Source organism: Streptopelia decaocto, assembly GCF_964273445.1.
Source record: "Streptopelia decaocto genome assembly, chromosome: 5".
NCBI classification, from domain to species: Eukaryota; Metazoa; Chordata; class Aves; order Columbiformes; family Columbidae; genus Streptopelia; species Streptopelia decaocto.
The window spans coordinates 29,266,980-29,286,322 of record NC_138659.1 but is presented as its reverse complement, the minus strand read 5'-3'; positions in this window follow the sequence as shown (position 1 = coordinate 29,286,322).

The following is a 19,343-nucleotide window of genomic DNA, read 5'->3' as shown; positions in this document are numbered from 1 at the left end:
GAAATAATTGATAGTCTTAAATCCTGCACTTTGGAAATTCAAGTTCTTTTTTATAATCTTCACAGAATAAGGAAAATGACTAGCAACTTCACAATACTTAAAGCACACCTGATAATGGAGTAATTATTTTACACAAGAGCACATTCTTTATTGCAAAGATGAGCATTTAGTTCCATCCATACACAGCTTTGTAATAAAGGTAATAATTTCCACCAGAACATGTATGATTAACTGAGCAACTCGGTATAGAGTTGTCAATCCTGAATGTTCTGGCAGCAAGGAAAGAACAAGGACACCTTGTCTCTGATTATTGTTATTGGGGTGGGCGGAAAGATCTTATGAATAGTATCCCGACTCACCTTAGGTGTATCCTTTATTTCCACAAAATACTGAATATAACCAAGAATGGGGAGTAAGGGGAATAAAGAAGCTAAAATGACTGCCTGTTTGCTGCTGAACAAAGCTGTCCCTAGGAAAAATCAAACTTGAGGTAGAAGGAAAAGGGGAAATGGAGGAAATGAATGGTCCATACCTGAGAAAAAAAGATATGGGAGTAGAGAGAAAAATATTAGCACAATCTAAAGTTTATGAGAATAGCATTATCTAAATTAAAATTATAGTGCATTGAAGATAATAAAGAAACTTTAAATCATAAGTTTTCCAGTAATGAATCTGTTGTGTTTTTTTTTTTTTCTTTAAATGAGGAGTGCTCAGAAAAGTGGAGTTCTAAGTAATTTTATTGAAAGATGAAGGAAGCAACGTTATTATTTATAAAGGTATGTGTGAGTGGATTAGTGTAACTTTAAAAAGACATTGATTCTCTTTTTTGCTGCTGCTTAAACTGATAGTTGCATTACTGACTTATAATCTATTAATGGCAATGTTACTTTCATGTATTTTGGGTAAAAGGCACGCTCCGAAAAAAATAAAGCATGAGAGATGTGCAGTGTAATCCTCAATGTGCTGGGAAAATACTTGAATGGGACACAGTGAAAATGAAACTAAATTTTTAGGAACAGATAGTTGTAATTTACAATTTATGTAAATTCTGTGTCTTTGGAGAGCATTGTATCACAGCAGCAGGAACTAATGTGCCTCTTCAAAGTACTAACCTGGTAGCACCTTTGGAAGGCAACCACTGCAGTGCCCTTTGGGTAAGCAGCTTTCTTGGGCCAAGTCCTGCACCTATCACCGCAGTACAGAAAATAAAATAAGGTTATTTTCTCATCCTTGAGGTTTTACTTTGCATGGCACGAATTCTGATTAGCTTTTGCGTGTGCACTGTGCAAGCAGTGAAACTATCTGCAGTATTTCAGTGGTTGATGTACTGTGGCATTAAATTCTAGCCTGCATTTGCATAAAGTGGGGTTTTTCTCATTTATTTGATTTTTTTTTTTTCTTATTTCTGACTCTCCTCTTATTTCTCACTTTGAACATTAATTTGGGAAGACAAAAGCGTGTGATCTCTGCTCCCTGAGCTCCATTGCACAAGGGAAGTTTTACGGGAACAAAGCACAGGAAGTGGACAAGGACAAGGATGTATTTGTTGGTGAGCACACAACTGTAGCAAAATGTCAAGAGCTGTGAATAGTTTGAATGTCATATCAATATTAAGTTTGCTGATTTGCTGTTGTCCAGGTTCTGTCCCCTTGTCTGGGAGTGATGGGACCTGAATGGATGGGGCTTCTCTCTCCCTCCTCCTTAGGGCCTCTTGACTTGTAAGGTGTTAGTACTTTGCAACCTATGCTTACAGAGGTGCTTAGGTGGTAATTAGCACCTTACAAGTAAAGGAAATATATGCATTGTATATGTGTTGAATAGTATTGCTAAGAAGAAACCAGATGTTTCTTAATAACAGGTGTTCTTAGTGATGTAATTTAATGTTTTCTTATCCAACCTCAGAAGAATTGCTATGGAACATGTTTTATTATAAAAAGAGTGGACCAATAACATTCATCTCTATTTAAAGGACCTAAGCTATGTCATAGCACTGTGCCAGTAAAAGAATTGGTACAGCCATTCAGTCACTCTCTCATTAAGTTTGAGCTACTCAAAGATGATGTTGCCCTCTGTAACATTTATCATGTTACCCATCTGGACTGGGCTGTATGTAAACAAACACATTATTACTACCAGGCTGCCGAACCAGTTTAATGCATGTGGGTTCTTTCTTCGCAACTGGCAGTAGGGAAAGCCATCTCATTTTGGGAATCTGTTATTAATATTCTTATTTTCTACCCCTTCTAGCTGCTGGTGGTTTTGTTTCTCTATTAAAAGGAAACTTACAGACCATCAAGAAGTCCATGCCAGACCCCAGCACTCACAAACTGGCTTCTGCTCATTCAAAGGTACAGGTAAGTGCTATAAAGCTGTGGATTTGGAGTTTAAAGAAATCTAAGCCCCACAGTGGAAAAACTACCCTGTAGCACAAATATAAACCCCTGATTCCTTCACAGTCCAAAGTTGCAAACCCGTCTGGGATATAACACACTGAAGGAAACATCCTTAGAGATGTACCTTTTCTTGACAAAGAGGTGGAAGAAATCAAGTGGTGTTGGATAAACACCAAAGTCTTTCTGAAGAGGGTACACTAAATGAAATATGGACTGTAAGTTATGTGTCAGAGGAAAGCTAAAGAGCATGCCAGCAAACCTGATGTGCCTAAAACCAAAAAGGATGAGCCATAGCTGTATAGATGCTATGTAGATATGCAAAGGTTTGAGTTTGAATTTCATACTGGTTAAATCCTGTTATAAATGCATAAGAATGGGCTCTGAACCCTAGAGTCCGTTGGTTCAAAATCTACTTAGATGTTTCATTGTGTATATATGCATAGAATTGGTGATTGGATCTTTAACATTACTGCTCGACCCTTTCAGCCATCTCAAGGAGAGTTTTTCTACATCCCATTCTCTGATCAGTTAAAGTCTTACTGAAATCCTGTCATTTCTCCAGTGATAATTTTAAGAAAGGATGGGACATAATGAAGCTGATTTTTTTAATCTCCCATTTGCTCAGAGAGGAAAAATACACTTCTCTAAATGCAAATTTGCATGAAGAGACATAATTTTCCAAATAAATACCCCTTAAAAGGAATATTTTTCAAGAAACACACAGTGAGGTCTGTCATCATACAGTTGAATCCAATGTTTGTATTTATGAAATCATGTTTGTAGAGGTATTTACAGCACCTATGATGAACCTGATATATTTTATTCTGAGCAGAGTTACTGCCCTTTTCTTAATTCAAAGTATTTCTGTTTCTATAGTAGTACTACCAAATGCATAAGTATACAGAAAGCTGCTCATTCTCCACTGCAGCTGGTTATGAGAAACTATTATTTTGTTTTCTGTGATTTTGTTTTCCTAGTGTTTTTTGGTTTTACTGATCAGTTGATCCTTTACAGTGAGGTAACTAAAACTTTGTATAAATCAGTTTAGCGAGAAGGACTGAATGACAGACATGCCTAAAGAACTTTGAAAATAATTTATTTGGCTTTTTAGGGAATGGTTTATAATGTCCCAATTTCAGCCAGTGCCGTGTCCAAAGAAACTTGTGGGTCCCTCTTGTTAAGCACAGGGTGGGACTGTACCAGTGATCGTGGTTTGGTGGCTGTGTCAAAGCATCCCTACGATGTTAATATTTTCATTTTTTTCATTAAAATCTCAGCAAGATGGGAAAATGTTATAAAATTGCTCAGGAAGTTACTCAAGCTAAGGCAGTCAGACTCGGAATACATCACTAATTGAGCATTTTAGTGTCATGTCAAAGGCACTGAGGAGTGGTTAGTGGCAACAAGACTAAGGGGCTGAGTGAAGATGCAGTCACCTTGCTGTTTGCAGGATTAATTTCTGCTCCCAGAGGAACTTGTGTTAACTTCAGTGGGAGCCTATGTCCTCAGTTCATAGCAATGCTTTCCATTTTTTTTTTTTTTTTTGAGTCTAACTTAAAGGAAACTTCAACAAGCAGGGCATGTTATTTATCTATTGGATTTCCCTGCAAATGCATTGAGTTCATTTTTTTCTCTTTCTTTCTCACAGAACAATCATTCTGTATAAAAGTGCTTTTGAGATAAGAATACATATGCCGATACTTATAGCTTACCATCTCTCTTCCTACATTTTTTCACTTAATTGTTTGGAAAAAAATCATTTGAAGGTTTACTGTATAAATCCTTTCTAATTCTGTGCCCCAAATCTCTTTTCTTTCTTCTGATGATAGCTTTGTTGGGTCAATATTTGTGTTCAAAATTCTAAGCGATCAGAAAATGGAAAGTAAAATTAGGTACTCTTTTTAACATGCATGTCTCAGCCACCTGCCTCAGGCTTTAGAAATGACAGAAGTGTCAGAGATACTGAGCAGACTTTCAGTGCTGTAAAAACAGTGAGGTGAAATCAGCCACTAACGAGCAGAAAATAACTTTTCTGAATTTCTTCATTCCATGGCAGCAATACTCAGAGTTTCCTATCAGGTAAGAAATTCCTGGTCTGACGCTCGTCTAGTCTGTATATACAGAAATTCAAGAACGTTTTCCCAAGTTACAACTATATGGCTGAGACTAGAACGTGCCTTTGGAAATGCTTGTTCGGTTCTGCACATGCCACGCTAGGAGCCACCATCCTGCTTTGTCTGTGAGAACTCGGTGCTGAGCTTCAGATAAAGTTCATGCACATAACTCTGTGGGGAACTCCAGTGAGATGTTAACCACAGCCCTCTTTCTCCATCTGCAGGCTGGGTGCCGAACTTTCAAGTGGCGGTAGTGCAAGAAATTAAAACATGCCCTCAACTACAGAGAAATACAATAATTCAGTCTTTTTTTGCAGGTGAAAGTGCACATTCACTCACCACTGCAACAGAAGTGATTTCAAAACAAGTGTTAGGGAGCACTCCGTGGGCTATGGTGAACTACAGGTTTATTGGCTTTTATATGTTTTGTATCATTTTTAATGTGCCTGGATCCAGATTACCCAGGAAATCTTGGAAAGATTATTTTAAATCATCTGGGACTGAGAAGTGATAATATTGTACATATTTGATGTAAAGTAGATGCATGGTGCCAGATGAATATTCATTTTTTAGAATCATTATCAAAATTTTGGCTTATCCACAGGTAGATGACCTAATGATTCAAAGATACCTTTTGGGAATAAGATTAAGAAGTGTGAAAACAGTCTGAGACACTAGTCAGGACTTTGCAGTCTGAGCTAGGCATACCTAACCAAAAAAGGACAGTAACCTTGTTTGCACGCTGTTTTCACATCTGGCTGAACAGCAAAGATTTATTCTGGCAAAGCTGTCAGTATGGAGAAAGGCAAAGGGCATAGTCAGGGTGCAACAGAAAAATAATTTGAACAAGAAAACCAACAGCTGGTTTGAGTTGGGTCAATCCAAATACCAGTTTATGACACCCATGCAAAAAGAGGAGAAGGCAAAATGGCTAGGAAAAGACATAGATAAAATTGCTGTGCTCTTTAAGGGTTGCAATTTGCTGGAATTCCAGAACTTGAGAGGTTTTTGTAGACCATAAAAATGTCACAAAAATTGTCTGCTCTATGATCAGTCTTTATGCGAAGTGTTATTTAAAATATGTCAATAAAAATTTTATAGGTAATGCAAAAGATAAGAGAGGACATGGATATAGTTTTGCTTATGCAGGACCAACTAGTCCAATGTTTTTTAATGGCCTTTACTATCCTTTATATAGATAAACAGTCACTCCAAACATGGCAAAGTCCATGAGTCTGTACTGATTTATAGCAGTTAAAGATTTGTCTTCCTGTGCTTCTTTCCCTTTATCTGAAAAATGCAGATAAAAACCATTTTCTTCTGCGCTTGTTTGTCTTGTCTGTTCCCCTTATGGGCCTTGAAGACAAGGACCCACATTTCTGTTTGGGTAGTTCTGTTACCTCAGTAGCCCTGACCTCAGGCTGGTGGTTCCAAGCACCACAGTTAAAACTGTAACAATATTAATGTTACCAGTAATAGGCATGGCATCTGACAAGGGGATATATCTCTAAATATTTTTTTTCACCTTCCCTTTCAAGAGAAAATAAATCTCTCCAAATTACTGGAATGTAATTTTTTATCTGTTCTTCACTGTTCTTCATAAGAGCAGTGTCCATGGTTACCTTGCTGCTGCCAGTCATACCAAGTGTTATTATCAAGGTCTGACTGTTGCAGTCATACATAATAGAATTGATTGTGTTTATTGAGGTTTTATTAGTCAAAATTATATTTCAGCTGAAAGGTTTACTAAAGATGAAATGGAATTTCACTTTGCATTAAACAGGAAAGAGCACGGAGAAAAAAATCCTATTGCAATAAGACACAATGCACTGTGTGCAGGTTTATAAATTTGACCCTAATTTTGGAAATGGATCTCTAATCTTGCTGTGCAAGCAACACATGCTGCACAATAATAGCACAGCCATAACATCAAATTGTAAAAACTGCACATTCAATGTGGCAGACTTCCTTGGAAATGATCTAACTTTTGTGGACTGTGAGTCAAAGGCAGGTTAATGTCAAAAAGAGATGTGTTTATTGTGGAAACCGTGGTGACCTACTTTTAATGTTGCACCACTATATCTCCTGGTTATTTGCAAGTGTCTGACATTTCTACTGAAACAAATTGCAACAGATTGTTAACCCTTGCGACAACTACTCATTGTTGGGCAATGTGCTTATCTTGAGAGGTAGCTAAGCTAGACTCATGTTCTCCTAGGAGGTCACCTAATTGTCTTTGATACTTGAATCTTAGGTACTTCTCCATCCCCATGTAATCCAAGTGCCTTACAGGTTTGAATGCACCTATGCTCAAACTGCTTCAGTTAGATAGGAAATTTCATAGAGTAAAACTGAGGGTTAATTCTCTAAGGAGATACAAGATATTTTGTGCTTGGAGTCGAGGTATCTAACTCTTTGGTGCTCTGATAGCCCATAAGATCAAGTAGGGCTCAGGAGTGGGATTCATTAAAGCTTCTATGCTCAGAGTCATTTCAAGAGACCGGGGGAAATGTCCTTTCTGTTGATAGACGCTTGACTCTGGCTGTAGGCAGAAGGCTTTGTACACCAAAGGCTCCATCCAGGGAGGAGGAATGAGGCAGTGCCTTTCACATGCTCCCTGGTCTTAGGGTGCTGACCTGGAAATGCAGATGTCCAGCAAATCTCATCCCCATTGTAGCGAGGGTGAGATGTGTTAATAAAGACAAGGACAGATGAATTATAATATCTTACTATGCTGTGTCAAATAATCTTTACTCTGAAATTCTCGAGGATATTTATTCTAAAATCTTTTGGGGTATTGATTTCTGGGCAGGCGATTCCCAATTTTACTTTCCTTTTTCTTCAATCTGATTAAACATTACTTGAAAAAGGGTGATGATGTCCCAAGTAAATGGATGACTGCTGTAATTATGGAATGTATTTGAAATTAAACGGGAAGGATTCTTGCTCCAGGTGCAGGCAGTATCATGGATACCAAGGATACATACAGTCTCAATTTAGAAAAGCATAATAATAGTGAAGCAGTTGTAGTTATATTAATGTTACTGGCTACTGTGTATAGCGTCTCTCTGACTCAGGGAATGGTAAGGTAGTTTGTACCAAACTGCTTCAATAAAAGAGACGACAGTATGTTTGCGCTGTGCCATGGAGGGGCAGCACAGAGACACATACCTCGGGGCATTCAAGCTCCTGCAGAGCTGAAATAATATAGTTGCATCAGCACGTTGCAAATAAGGTCTGCCAAGAGAACTGGCATCATTATCTAACCTAGTGATTATGGAGCTTGGCCAAGAGTGATGTATTCTTGGTCCCAGTCTCTATGTCCTTGATTATTTCTGGCTTGTATTTGTTTTTCAGTCCAGATGCCATCTAACGTTTGAATGTTTGAACATCCCAGGGAGCAGAAGCTGCGTCCCACCTCTCTTCCACTCGGACCCATGTTTGTGCTTTGTAGGCTCTGCCTGGCTTTGCATTTTCCCGCAGGAGGTGGAAGCCATAGTTTCAGCCCTCCTCAGCAGGGAAAAGCCTGGAATCCAGGCCTACCCTTTTCTAAGCAAATACTCTACTGGGGTATTATGCAAAATGCCATGGCTGTGAATAAAAACTTGGCATGCATTAAGACTGCTCAAAGCATACCGAATAAATCAGACTCTTCAGGAGGGACAGCTAGTTTGTAAATCCCAAACAGCCTTTGTTGACAGAGAAGTGTTTATATTGTCAGCTCAGCTTGGATTTTTCAGAAATCTAGTGCAAAATCCCTTTGTGTCTTCGGTTTTCATTACGCCCTGAGCTATAAGGCAGAGTATTTGTGTTTGGCATTCAGGATGAGGTGTGTTTCAGCTCTTTGCGAGTCCTGTGCACCTGCAGCACCTGTGCACCCAGAACACCTTGTCTGTAAGAGGTTTTGTGCCCAGAAAGCAGGAGCAGAGTGAGAGCAGGAGCCGTGCAAGGGCTGTTTGAGGACAAAAGCCCGGCAGCGTGCAGGACCCAGTGAATTGGGATTCAGCACAGGAGTCTGGTGAATGTTTCAAGAGGGAAAGCACAGAGATCCCTCATCTGCCTGCATGTTCAAAAGCTGCTTCTGAAATAGAAGCAGAAAAAAACGTTGTAGATAAAATAAAGAAGTTAATTTTCAGATAATCATATGAGCACAAATGGGTGGTTTGAATGCAGCCCTGAAAGGAAACAGCCTTTTAATACACACTTGAGTAGTTAATGTCTGAACCTTACTGGTTTCTTGAAAAGTGATGCTTATTGCTTGCAAACTGAGTGCTCAGAGTGACTGTCCAGAGGCTTTGACTCATGCCTAAGCAGTCAGATAACTTAATAACAAGCAACAGCAATTTCTTTTGTGCAGCTATGTTGCTCTTGGGTAACCACTCAAGTTGTCCTGGAAAATGATGTCTAGTGTCAACAACACAAGTGAGACATTTGTGTCTTGGTTCTTGTTTCAGAAATGTGAAATTAGAAAGCTTGACATTACTGTCTTGGGTCACCTCATACTACTCAGAAACTTCTTACTACACTGGCGTATCTTTTCCTGGAGAGTATTAATTCTCCAGTTGTGCTACAAAATGGCTTATGTATGCTAAGTCTGTGTATTCACAGTATAAAGCTTGCCAGGCCTTATTTGCATTTGTGGTTTGTAAAACCTGAATATGATTTCCTGAATGCATGATGGTGCCATATATCATCTCCTGATATACTCCGAAAACCAACCTCCCAATGACTTTTAGCTTATTCCTAAGGTGGCTTACATTATTGTAATGTTGTTGAGTTACCTCTAACAGGGCCCGCAGCTCACTTTGGAGATTTTATTCCCTTGTGAGATGGCAAAGCAACTCTTTACCTCAGCTGCATTAGTTGTCTCGCAGCAGATAACTCAGCCCAGATTTGCATAGGTGTTGAATGTCACAGCTGCACGTCCCAGTGGCTGCAAAAAGCACTGGGGAGTGCTCAGTGCTTTCTGAAAAGTGAGACTATTCAGATTTCAAATTTACCACTGCAAATTAGAAGAGTGGAAAGTATGAGGCAATGAAGGATGGGATTTCTTTGCGTTCTCCTGATTCCAGTATGCTGGTGTGACTACTAAATATATTTTGAGTTCTCCTGAGTCTTTGAGAGCATGTAATATTTTTGTCTTAACAAGGAAATGAAGAAAATGATAGATGAAATCGGATCATACAAATTTTATTTAAACACCCTGTTGTTGATTTGCATTTTATTTCTTGGTCCAACTGGAACAGGAAAATCCTGCTTTTTCAGCTCTGCAAGTTCTATGATTACATGAGAACCCCCTAAAGAGCCGATAAAACAAGTGTGACAACTCAAGATAAATAATGGCTTCTGGCTAATTGTTTCCAAACTACAGATGCAGTCATAGAGTCAAAAATCATCATGGACAGTTCATGGAACAGCTGTTTTGTATAGAAATGCTGTGATTCATTTTGTATTCCTGTCCATTGTGTGCTCTTGGTGAATTTAGTGCAATTACATGTAGAAAAAGGTTATTGCTTTTTTGAGGAAGGCATTGGAAGCTGCCATTTTTCAACAATGTATTTCTGTGCTGTGTTATTCCCCCCGACAAAAAGCAGACAGAAAGGTATATCAGAAAGACAGATTATCTGCAAAAAAACATGAAAGGTGGCAGCCTGTTTTCAACACCGTTCTGTGTAATTTGTAATTGTTTTCTGTCATGTTAACTATTAACTGTCCTATTTGGTAAAGATACATGTTGATAGGAAAAAATCCAAATACGAAGTGACAAGATATTCTGAAAAAAATCACTAGAGAAAAATTTTGCTGGGCTGTTCCATCTATAGCAACGAATAAACAACCTACCACACAAACAGAAGAGATTCTGCCCAAATTTGGCTCTCCACCCATGGGAAGAGATGTAGAACTGAAGCCACGGTGATCCTGGCTGTTAATTTTCCTGGGTGTTTGCTCTGTTATCTCACTTTCCTCCCTGCAAATTGGGATATTAATCCTTCCTTCTTTCAGAGAATTAGTTAGATTTTGTACAGTCCTTTGGCACTATTAATGAAGGATTTCTTCTGCAATTTAACTCGCCTCTCCCCCTTTGCACAGATAATCCCGACTACACCAGGAACCTTTCTCTGCAGAGTCAGATTTGCTGTTTTGCATTAGAAGCTGATGAATGTAAAGCCGAGATTTTCCCCAAGAATCTGGAAGAGAAGCTGAAATCGCTTCAGTGAAAAGTGAGCCAGTGTGGTGAGTTTTATATCCCTAAATTAGCACTGAAAAGAAGGGGAAAACTTGAGAAGCAATTTCACAGTAAAGCCTCAGTATGCTGGTGAGTAGGAAAGTAAAGTATTCTTCATCCATGAATCATGCTCGCTCCTGGGGAGGAGAGATGGATACTTATTGCTCTTGCCATTTACCCTCTAGCCAGCTGTCTGAAGAAGAGTCATGCACCTATAGCCACATGTTGAAAATATCTTCTCTGCTCTCTTGAGTTGTTATAATGGTTAGAACAGAGAGGAATTGTGAAGGACTTCATTATTCTCACCATTTAATTTTGCAGGATGCCCTTTGGTGCTTCTGCTCTGTGATACAGGAGAGTTATCCTGATTGATGTTTACATCTGGTTTACACCAAAATAAGGCTACTGCTACTAAGAAATACTGACTTTTATGTCATGAATTAAAAAAAGGTACTAAGACCATTTTGGAAATATGAAGTAGCAATGCCTATTTATTTAGCAGCTATAGCACAGAAGGAGAACACCAAAAAGCAAATAAAAAGCCCTTAATGTATGGGAGTCTAGTGTTAGCAAGCCCCAGTTCAGTCTTATCTCCTATGGATACAGTTGGACACAGCAGCAGGAGTGTTATTTTCTCCCTGCATGATACGAGTCACTTCCACAGGAGACAATATGCAATCCTAAGAGCTAAGCACTAGGTGTTTCATATTTGCTGCATCTCTTGCTTTGAGTCATTGATTTCTTCACATCGAATCTCATCTCTGGCCCAGTTAGTGAGCCATTAAGTGAGGAGTCTACTGTGTTGATGAAATAATAATTCTGTTTACAGAGTGCCTTCTCACCAAGTCACTGTAGGTGCAGCACAGTATCCACTTAATTCACACTCTTTTAATAATTAAAGCTTTTCTACCTAATGCCTCTGTGAAAAACTGCATTCTTGTGCTGTCTTCAACCAGAAGCAATTGCAGAGATGCTGTTTGGGGAGTAGTTCCTAGAAGGCTGCCATTTGTTTGGCACTGGAGCATCCTTTCCTCTAGAATGAGGAAAACATTTCCTTCTTTTGAGGAAGGTGCTCATCCCATGTACACAGGCACATCAGCTGAAAAGCGGAATGTGGTGATACTCCATTTCTGCCATGCTGTTGTCCCATTAGAGATGACCATATTCTGAAAACATAACTCATGTGACACTTCAAAGTCTTTTTTTCCCCTTCTAAAAATTTAAAATATGCTGAAATTATACATATCCCTTAAAGAATAAATTGGAGGATGATAGTGGAGGAAGATACAAGAAACTTAGGGAAAGGAAGGACTAAGATGACTTGTTGCTTCCAGCTCAATCCAGAGTGGCAACAGTTCACCCACCCAGCTTAGAATACCCTGGAGGGGTGTTGTCTTTCAGACAATCACCTTCCATAGCAGTCACTCTTTTTAAAATATTTGTTTGTCTGTTTGTTTGTTTATTTATTTATTTATTTATTTATTTATTTATTTATTTATTTATTATTTTTATTCTCACGTCTAAGTAGAGAAAGGAAGGAAATGAGGTGTGCTGGCTAAGCAGCCAATGTGCTGTCTCATCCCCTAATGCCTGCACTTTTCTGGCCTAACTGTGAACAGTTCCTCAGTGCTTCACTTAAGAATCCATAGGGGCACTTACAAAACCTGTCCAGAGATTTGCTTCCCTGGCCTGCGAAAGCACATTTTTATATGGTTGGTGAATCCAGCTCAGGAGAGAATAAAGGTTAGTTACAAAGGCAAAAAAAATTCCTTTAACCATAAAGACTTGGTTCTCCTTTTTTTCCCATCTATGAACATACAAAGTTTTTGTAAAAAGACACTTTAGGGCTCCGTACATACCTTGTGTAGGTATAAAAATGGCACAAAAAAGAAAGATGTGAAGGATCAGCTGTCATAATCCTAAAGTGCCATCATTAGTGATTTGCATCTGCAGACCTCTAATACATAATAATTATTTGGTTATATTGGCTGGATACATCTCTGAAGTGATAGTCTGCAGTGTGATGTGAAAAATGAAACTGAGAAACCAGTTATGAAATGAGGTGACTCCCACATCTGGATGACATGGCTTCCCTTTGCCTGTGGGAGGGGATGCTGGAAGCTTGAACTCTTGTGGCAGAGTTTAGGCTCTAGGTCACATCACTGCTTGTGTTTGAAGCATGCTTTGAGCACTAATAAAGACTAGCAGGGAAAAGATCACAGTCCTCATTGGCAGGAATGAATTAATTTGCTCCTTGCACCTGTGTGAACATTGGCTTCAGGAAGCAGTGTCCATTCCCACCATGGCATGTCCCTTGGTGGCTATGCCAGGGGACCGCCAGCATACTTGATACATCGCACTGGTTAAGCTGAAACATCTTGAAAGTGTCCAGCTTTCTCTTAATGTGCTTGTATTTCTGTGCCCTCCCTGCCTAAGTCTGAAGGGTGCCTGGCTAAGGAACCATGTGGAGATAGACACAGTCTATTTCAATAGGCAGACATTTCAACTGACTTTGCATCATCCCAAACACTCTTTCTGAAGGTAGTAGGCTGCAGTAGAAGACCAATAATTCTGGTGGTGTTGGCCTGCTTCTGAGTAGTCTCTTTCCTGAAAGCTGTTGTGTGTCATGGTGTCTGGGTGCTGACAGAGGGCTGGAGCTCATGAGGAAGTGTCACCAGATCCCCAGGAGAGGTGGTGACTGAGAGCAAACTGTCACTGGCCAAACTGCATCCCAGTGGTCCTATTGCTGGTGTGAAGGCATGGGAACAACTAAAACTTACCATCTCTCAAACAATGCCTTTGAAAATATTTTCCTGAGATTTTTACTTTTCTTCTGTGACAAAAAGCAAGGCTAGAAAATAGTTTGAGAGCTTTTTAAGATAAATCCTTTTGTGCTTTCCTACAGATGCAGGTAATTGCAGAGAGATTTGGGATCTGTCTAAGTCAGATCCTGCCCATTAAAAATATATATCTCAGGGTTGGATTTGACATGCAGTGTTGACATCCTTCTTTCTATGGTAAGGCAGATGATATGTTTAGCAGACAGCTACTTTGACAACTTCCCTTCTGAAGAACTGAAGGAAAATGCTGAAAATTTCCTGTAGCTTTCGATATTTTGTGTGCTTGCTGGGCTAATCTTTCTAAAATCCTGATGTGGGAGGGTGGGTGGATGGGGGGGTCACACTTGCTGCTGCCAGAGGCAGATACAGATACTCGCCAGCTTCTGAGCTTTGATACCAATTCTGCAGGCTTGTACAACTGCAGGATCTTTCCAAACATATAATTTCTTTCCATTAGGAAAATCACCTGCACAAACGTTTTACAAAATTATATTAAAAAAACCCTTCCTCCTCGTAGTTTAAATTACATCTTGAGTTATTCTCTACTCATTGTGTGTTCTTTGCTTTCTTCCTTTCACCATGTTACACTAGAAACTACCTTCTATATCCTAATGTTGAATAGCTAAATGCCCGTATTATGTGATAATGACTAACTCCAGAAACAGACCGTGAAGCCATTATAAAGAGCTGTTGAAAGAGACTTGAACTGCCAAGGTGCTCCTTCAGAATGAGATGAAAGCCAGGCAAGTGGGAGGGAGTCATTCTAGGTGTTTCATTGTATCACCCACTCCTGCAATAGGAGGTTCCCAGAGCAGCTTCGCAACAGTTTTCAGGAAACTTTCCAAGTGGTTACTGTGAATCTATTTTTTTCAAAATAATTATTTTCCACAAGGTGTAATGTATCTTTGTTTGCACTTGTATTAGTTTGAATCGTATTGGAATGCATACCAGATTTTTACTTGATTATTTGAGAAGAGTGTTTGACTCTACGCCTTTACATAAATCTAAGGCCATGTGCAACGAAGTGGCAATGTGTTTTGGCACAGTTGCAACTGTGAATACTTTAGGGTGTGTGGTAAAATATACCATTATGGTATATTTTCTGAAGGTACAGTTAGAAAAAGAGGCTTCTTCTCATACAATAAGCCATAATTTAAATTGATTAGATATTAACGGAGAGAGATTTCTTTTGTTACATGACTTGCTCGCGTTTGCCCTCTGGTGGCAGCGACTTTGCAAGCAAGGGATCCCAAGGAGCCTGGCAAGAAGGGCCATCTACAGCAAACGTAGCTCCTAATGGATTTTACTTAACCCTTGTTTTTTCATTTATGGTTCCATCTATTTATCAGCCTCTACTGATATAGGGAAGGCAGCTTCTCACCTGGAGGTCAGGGTGGAGAGTCAGTAAACCTGCTTTCCCACTGCTCCATTCCCTCACCAGCATGGCCACAGAGGACACTACCAGGTCTCTTACCCAGAAGGAGCTGAGGAGACTGCGGTTGGGTTTCCTGGGTTTTTTCTGTAGGAAACTGTCTCAACCGTTGTTGAGACACACTTGATTACGTAGTGCTTTCATTACAACCCTGCTTTCTGCCTAACTAGGGAAAAATAAGCTCTACAGATAGTAATGAAGAATTCAGGCAAAGAGAAGAACCTGAAGTAGGAAAGCTCTTTTCATATGTAGGAAATCTTTTTTGGGGGGGGAAGTGGGTAATGAAATCCAGTAGCTGTGAAATTGCTGTGTGGTAACCAAGTAAACAACCTCTCAGTCTCTCATTCAGAAAAATTATTGCAGTTTTCAGGCTTGAGTCATTGGAATAGTATGGCAGACTATACCACATATTTTATTTCTCATACACTGTTTTAAAAGATGTACCAACATTTCTGTAGCAGTTCATGTTGATGTGGAGGAAAATGGTGAGGTTCAATTATTTCAGTGCTGTTAGCACAACTATTGAGGAAATGATTGAAATTCAAGGATGATGTAATGTGGAAATTATCAGGTATCTTCCTGAGAGGGCTGACCCTGGGTGATCCCACTTCATCTGTATTCCTAACACCCACTAACTCAAGCTTGCTGGTTTTAGAAAAGTACTATTTTTTACCATATTGATTGCCTTAGGATGGAGTGCTTGTAAAACAGTGGAAGTGTAATGAGAGCCTTATTGGATGAAGGACTTCCCAAGCTAAAATATGAGTTTTGGCAGCTTGGCCAAACAAATACGTTACAGCTAGCAGTGGTAAAAATCTCACATTGTCTGCAGCATAGAGGTTATCGGAGATTATGCAAATGTAAGCTGTCGTGGCAGTGCAATGCTTATCTCTTGTGCTCAATATGGAGTTGCAGTTAAAAGGGGACTTGATGACTGGAACAATGGTGAATGGGTGGACACAATTCCGGAAAAGATTTATATTGCCATTTTAAATAGGGCAGTTCAGGCATACAGTCCTGATCACCTAATCTCAAAACAGATTAGTTGTATATATAAATTGTTGAAAAAAAACCCCCACCAAACAACTTTAAATTGACATTTTTAAGAAAGAAGTGAGGTGACCTCATCACTCCCTATAACTACCTGAAGGGAAGTTCTAGCCAGGTGGGGATTGGGCTCTTCTCCCAGGCAGTCAGCAATAGGACAAGGGGGCATGAGCTTAAACTCTGCCAGGGGAAATTTAGGCTGGATATTAGAAAGAAATTCTTTACAGAGAGAGTGGTCAGGCATTGGAATGGCTGCCCAGGGAGGTGCTGGACTCACCATCCCTGGAGGTTTTTAAACTGAGATTGGACATGGTGCTTAGTGCCATGATCTAGTAAACGGACTAGAGTTGGACCAAGGGTTGGACTGGATGATCTCTGAGGTCTTTTCCAACCCAGTCAATTCTGTGATTCTGTGAATCTGTGATTCTGTTCAAAAGGATATTAGTGGTAGGGCAAGAGTTCAAGAGGAGCAAGACCTTAGAAATTTCAACCACTTTTCAATGCCATGCCAAAAATGTACAGGAGGTAAGTGAAGGTGACATTCAAATGATAGAAGCTTTGAAAGAAATGGTAAATCCTTCTTAATAATATTTATATTTTTATTAACATGATATAAATCAATATTGTAGTCTGAGCTAGGACTCTGCTTTGGACAGGTCAGGATATTCTCTGTAGGTGTGTGCTCATGTAAGGCTGCAGATTTGGTAGGACTGAGTAGCACATACAGCGCAGGAATTTTCCTGTGCCAGTAACCTGACCCCTGACCTTTAATTCAGCTAGTCTGTGCCTACCCACCAAGAGAAAGCTGGAATGTGATTCTGAATGATGTACAGAAATTTAGTGCTTTGGTCTTCAGATTGTTTGAAAAATACAAATGAACTATCCCCATCACACCACACCTGAAAGGCTCATCCATCCACCGTGTGAATAAAAAAAGTGAGGCAGAGAGCAGCTCGTACTCACTGCAAAAGGAAACTGTGTCCCAGGGGAGTTTCGGGCTGTCACGTTGTGTCTCACTCTGCACAGGAGGGAGGTGCCGGCATCCCAGCATTTCTCATGAGTGGAGCAATCCATTTTGTTGATCCACCAGCTGGCCAAAAGGTGGGGGGAATGCCAGGTTCCCTGTCTGCCTGGTGCTAACCAGCTGGCCCTGGGCATGCTCAGGGGCCTGCCGAGCCAAGCTGAAGGCAAGAGGCAGCGCAGGGGAGCTGGCTGGATGCTGGATGCGGAGCTGGCAACCTTACTCAGCCCAGGGAGCTGTGTAATCCATAGGGCTGCAGCTGGGGAGCTGAGGACTTGGCAAATGGGGCAAACTGCCTGCCAGATTTATTTTGGTCTGTCAGACAAGGTCACCAATTAATTCTTCCAGAGTATTTCAGTTTGGTTGCATCAGGATTTTTCCAAAGTGAAGCTCTAGAATTGTAGAGGCTGATGCCCAGCTTCACAAAGGAAAGTAAGAGACAGATGCAGTGTAGGTGCTTATACTCAAGATTGAAATCCTAAATGCCCCCTTCTATAAATGTAAATAGCAAATTCTATAGGTGTCTAAGTTTTACACTCTGTGCAGCTCTTCAGCATCCTGAAGAGCACCCTTGCCTCTACTCAGAATTGCTGGAAAAGCCCCGGAGCTCAGCCCCTTTTCCCACCTCAGACAGATGAAAAACCTCAAAAAAGATGTTTTTCCCTTTGCACCCCTTAATTTATATCAGTGAGCCCCACAAAAGCACAGTGTCTATGGTTATGCTCATTCAATGATACAACTGTGATTCCCACTTAGTTTCATGCAATGATTTGATGTGTTGAACAATCACCTGAGATATGAAAATTTCCTGGCCCCCCCACCCCATTGTGTTTCAGAAGGAGCAAGGTAGCTACCAGAATATGGAAGATGATTTCAAGTATGGAAATTCATACCCAGGGAGCCTGGGGCCCTGGGAAATGGAACGTGTATGATGACCTTTTCCGCATTTTCTGTTGACTAGTCTAGGGAACTATTAGGATGGAGAAGGGAAAATACTTCAGATCCCACCTAAGGTACATAACTTTCCTTAATATATGGAAATTAGTCCAACATTCCAGGGAGAAGATTGCACTCTGGCTTCAGACACATGGAAGTCAAGTCTTGTCATGCAATCATAATATCAATTGGGTGACTCATGGCGTGGAGATGTCCAAGTTAGTATCAAATGGAAGTGATAGAACCGCATTTCACAAGGGTGAAACACCATTCAAATAGCAGCATATCTGCATTGAGTCTGAAGAAATGTAGACAGGTTAGTGTCACAGTGAGATAAACATTTGACTGTCAGTTCTAACCCCAGCCTAAAACTGCATCAGTCTCTTATGCCCATAGTGAATCTAATCTGTACATCATTTGCCAAGTCTGGTGCTTGTGAATGGATCTTGAATATTAGTAGTTTTGTTTTGACCACATAAGCAGGAACAGAAGTAGAATTCTTGTAAGTTAGCTTATTCAGCACAAATTCTTGGCTCTATTTCTTTGGATATAATTATCTTTTTATCAGCTGGCAAGGAAACAGCATCAAAGCAGCTCTAGCAAGAGTAAATTCTCAACCGCATGAGACACAGATATGACCATTATTTAATAAGGCACTTAAATATTTTTTCATATAATGTTTATAATGAATGTTGAGTTACTTCTACTTGCAAAGGTTAAGATGTTACATGGAGGAAATAATGTAAAAAAAAATGGAGATAGGTTTAAGGCAACCTAGTCACAACATTTCACGCATTTGTCACTACTTAGTATGTTTTGAAATTAATAATTACCAAGAAGATTTTAAGAATCATGAAAGTGCCCTGAGCCTCAGAACAAAAAGAGACTATGACTGATTTCCCCAGTGAGACAAAACAGAGATGCAGCAAAAGCCTGAGGACTGTAATTTCAGCACCCTAGTTTAGCACCATATTTGTTACAGTGACCCTTGCAGAATTTGTGCAAGGGTTTGTGGGGTTTGATGGTGCAAGTCTCCAACTAGTATTCTTTCTGCAAAGCATTCACTTTTTACATGAAAGCAAAATGCATAGAAGATGATGGAGAAAGTGGGTATCTAATAACAAGACCCAAGTTTACTTTTACTAACAGTACGCAGTTAGCTGCTCCTGTAAAGATTTTGATTTGATTTTTGCCTCTATTATGGAGATGACAATTGGAATACTTCAGAATAATCTGTACTGGTCTTGGATGTTCAGGCTCCTTCTGGGCCCTGAACTCCAACCTTGCCTACTATAATGTTTGTAATCATAGATGAGTGAAAGATACTGCAGAAG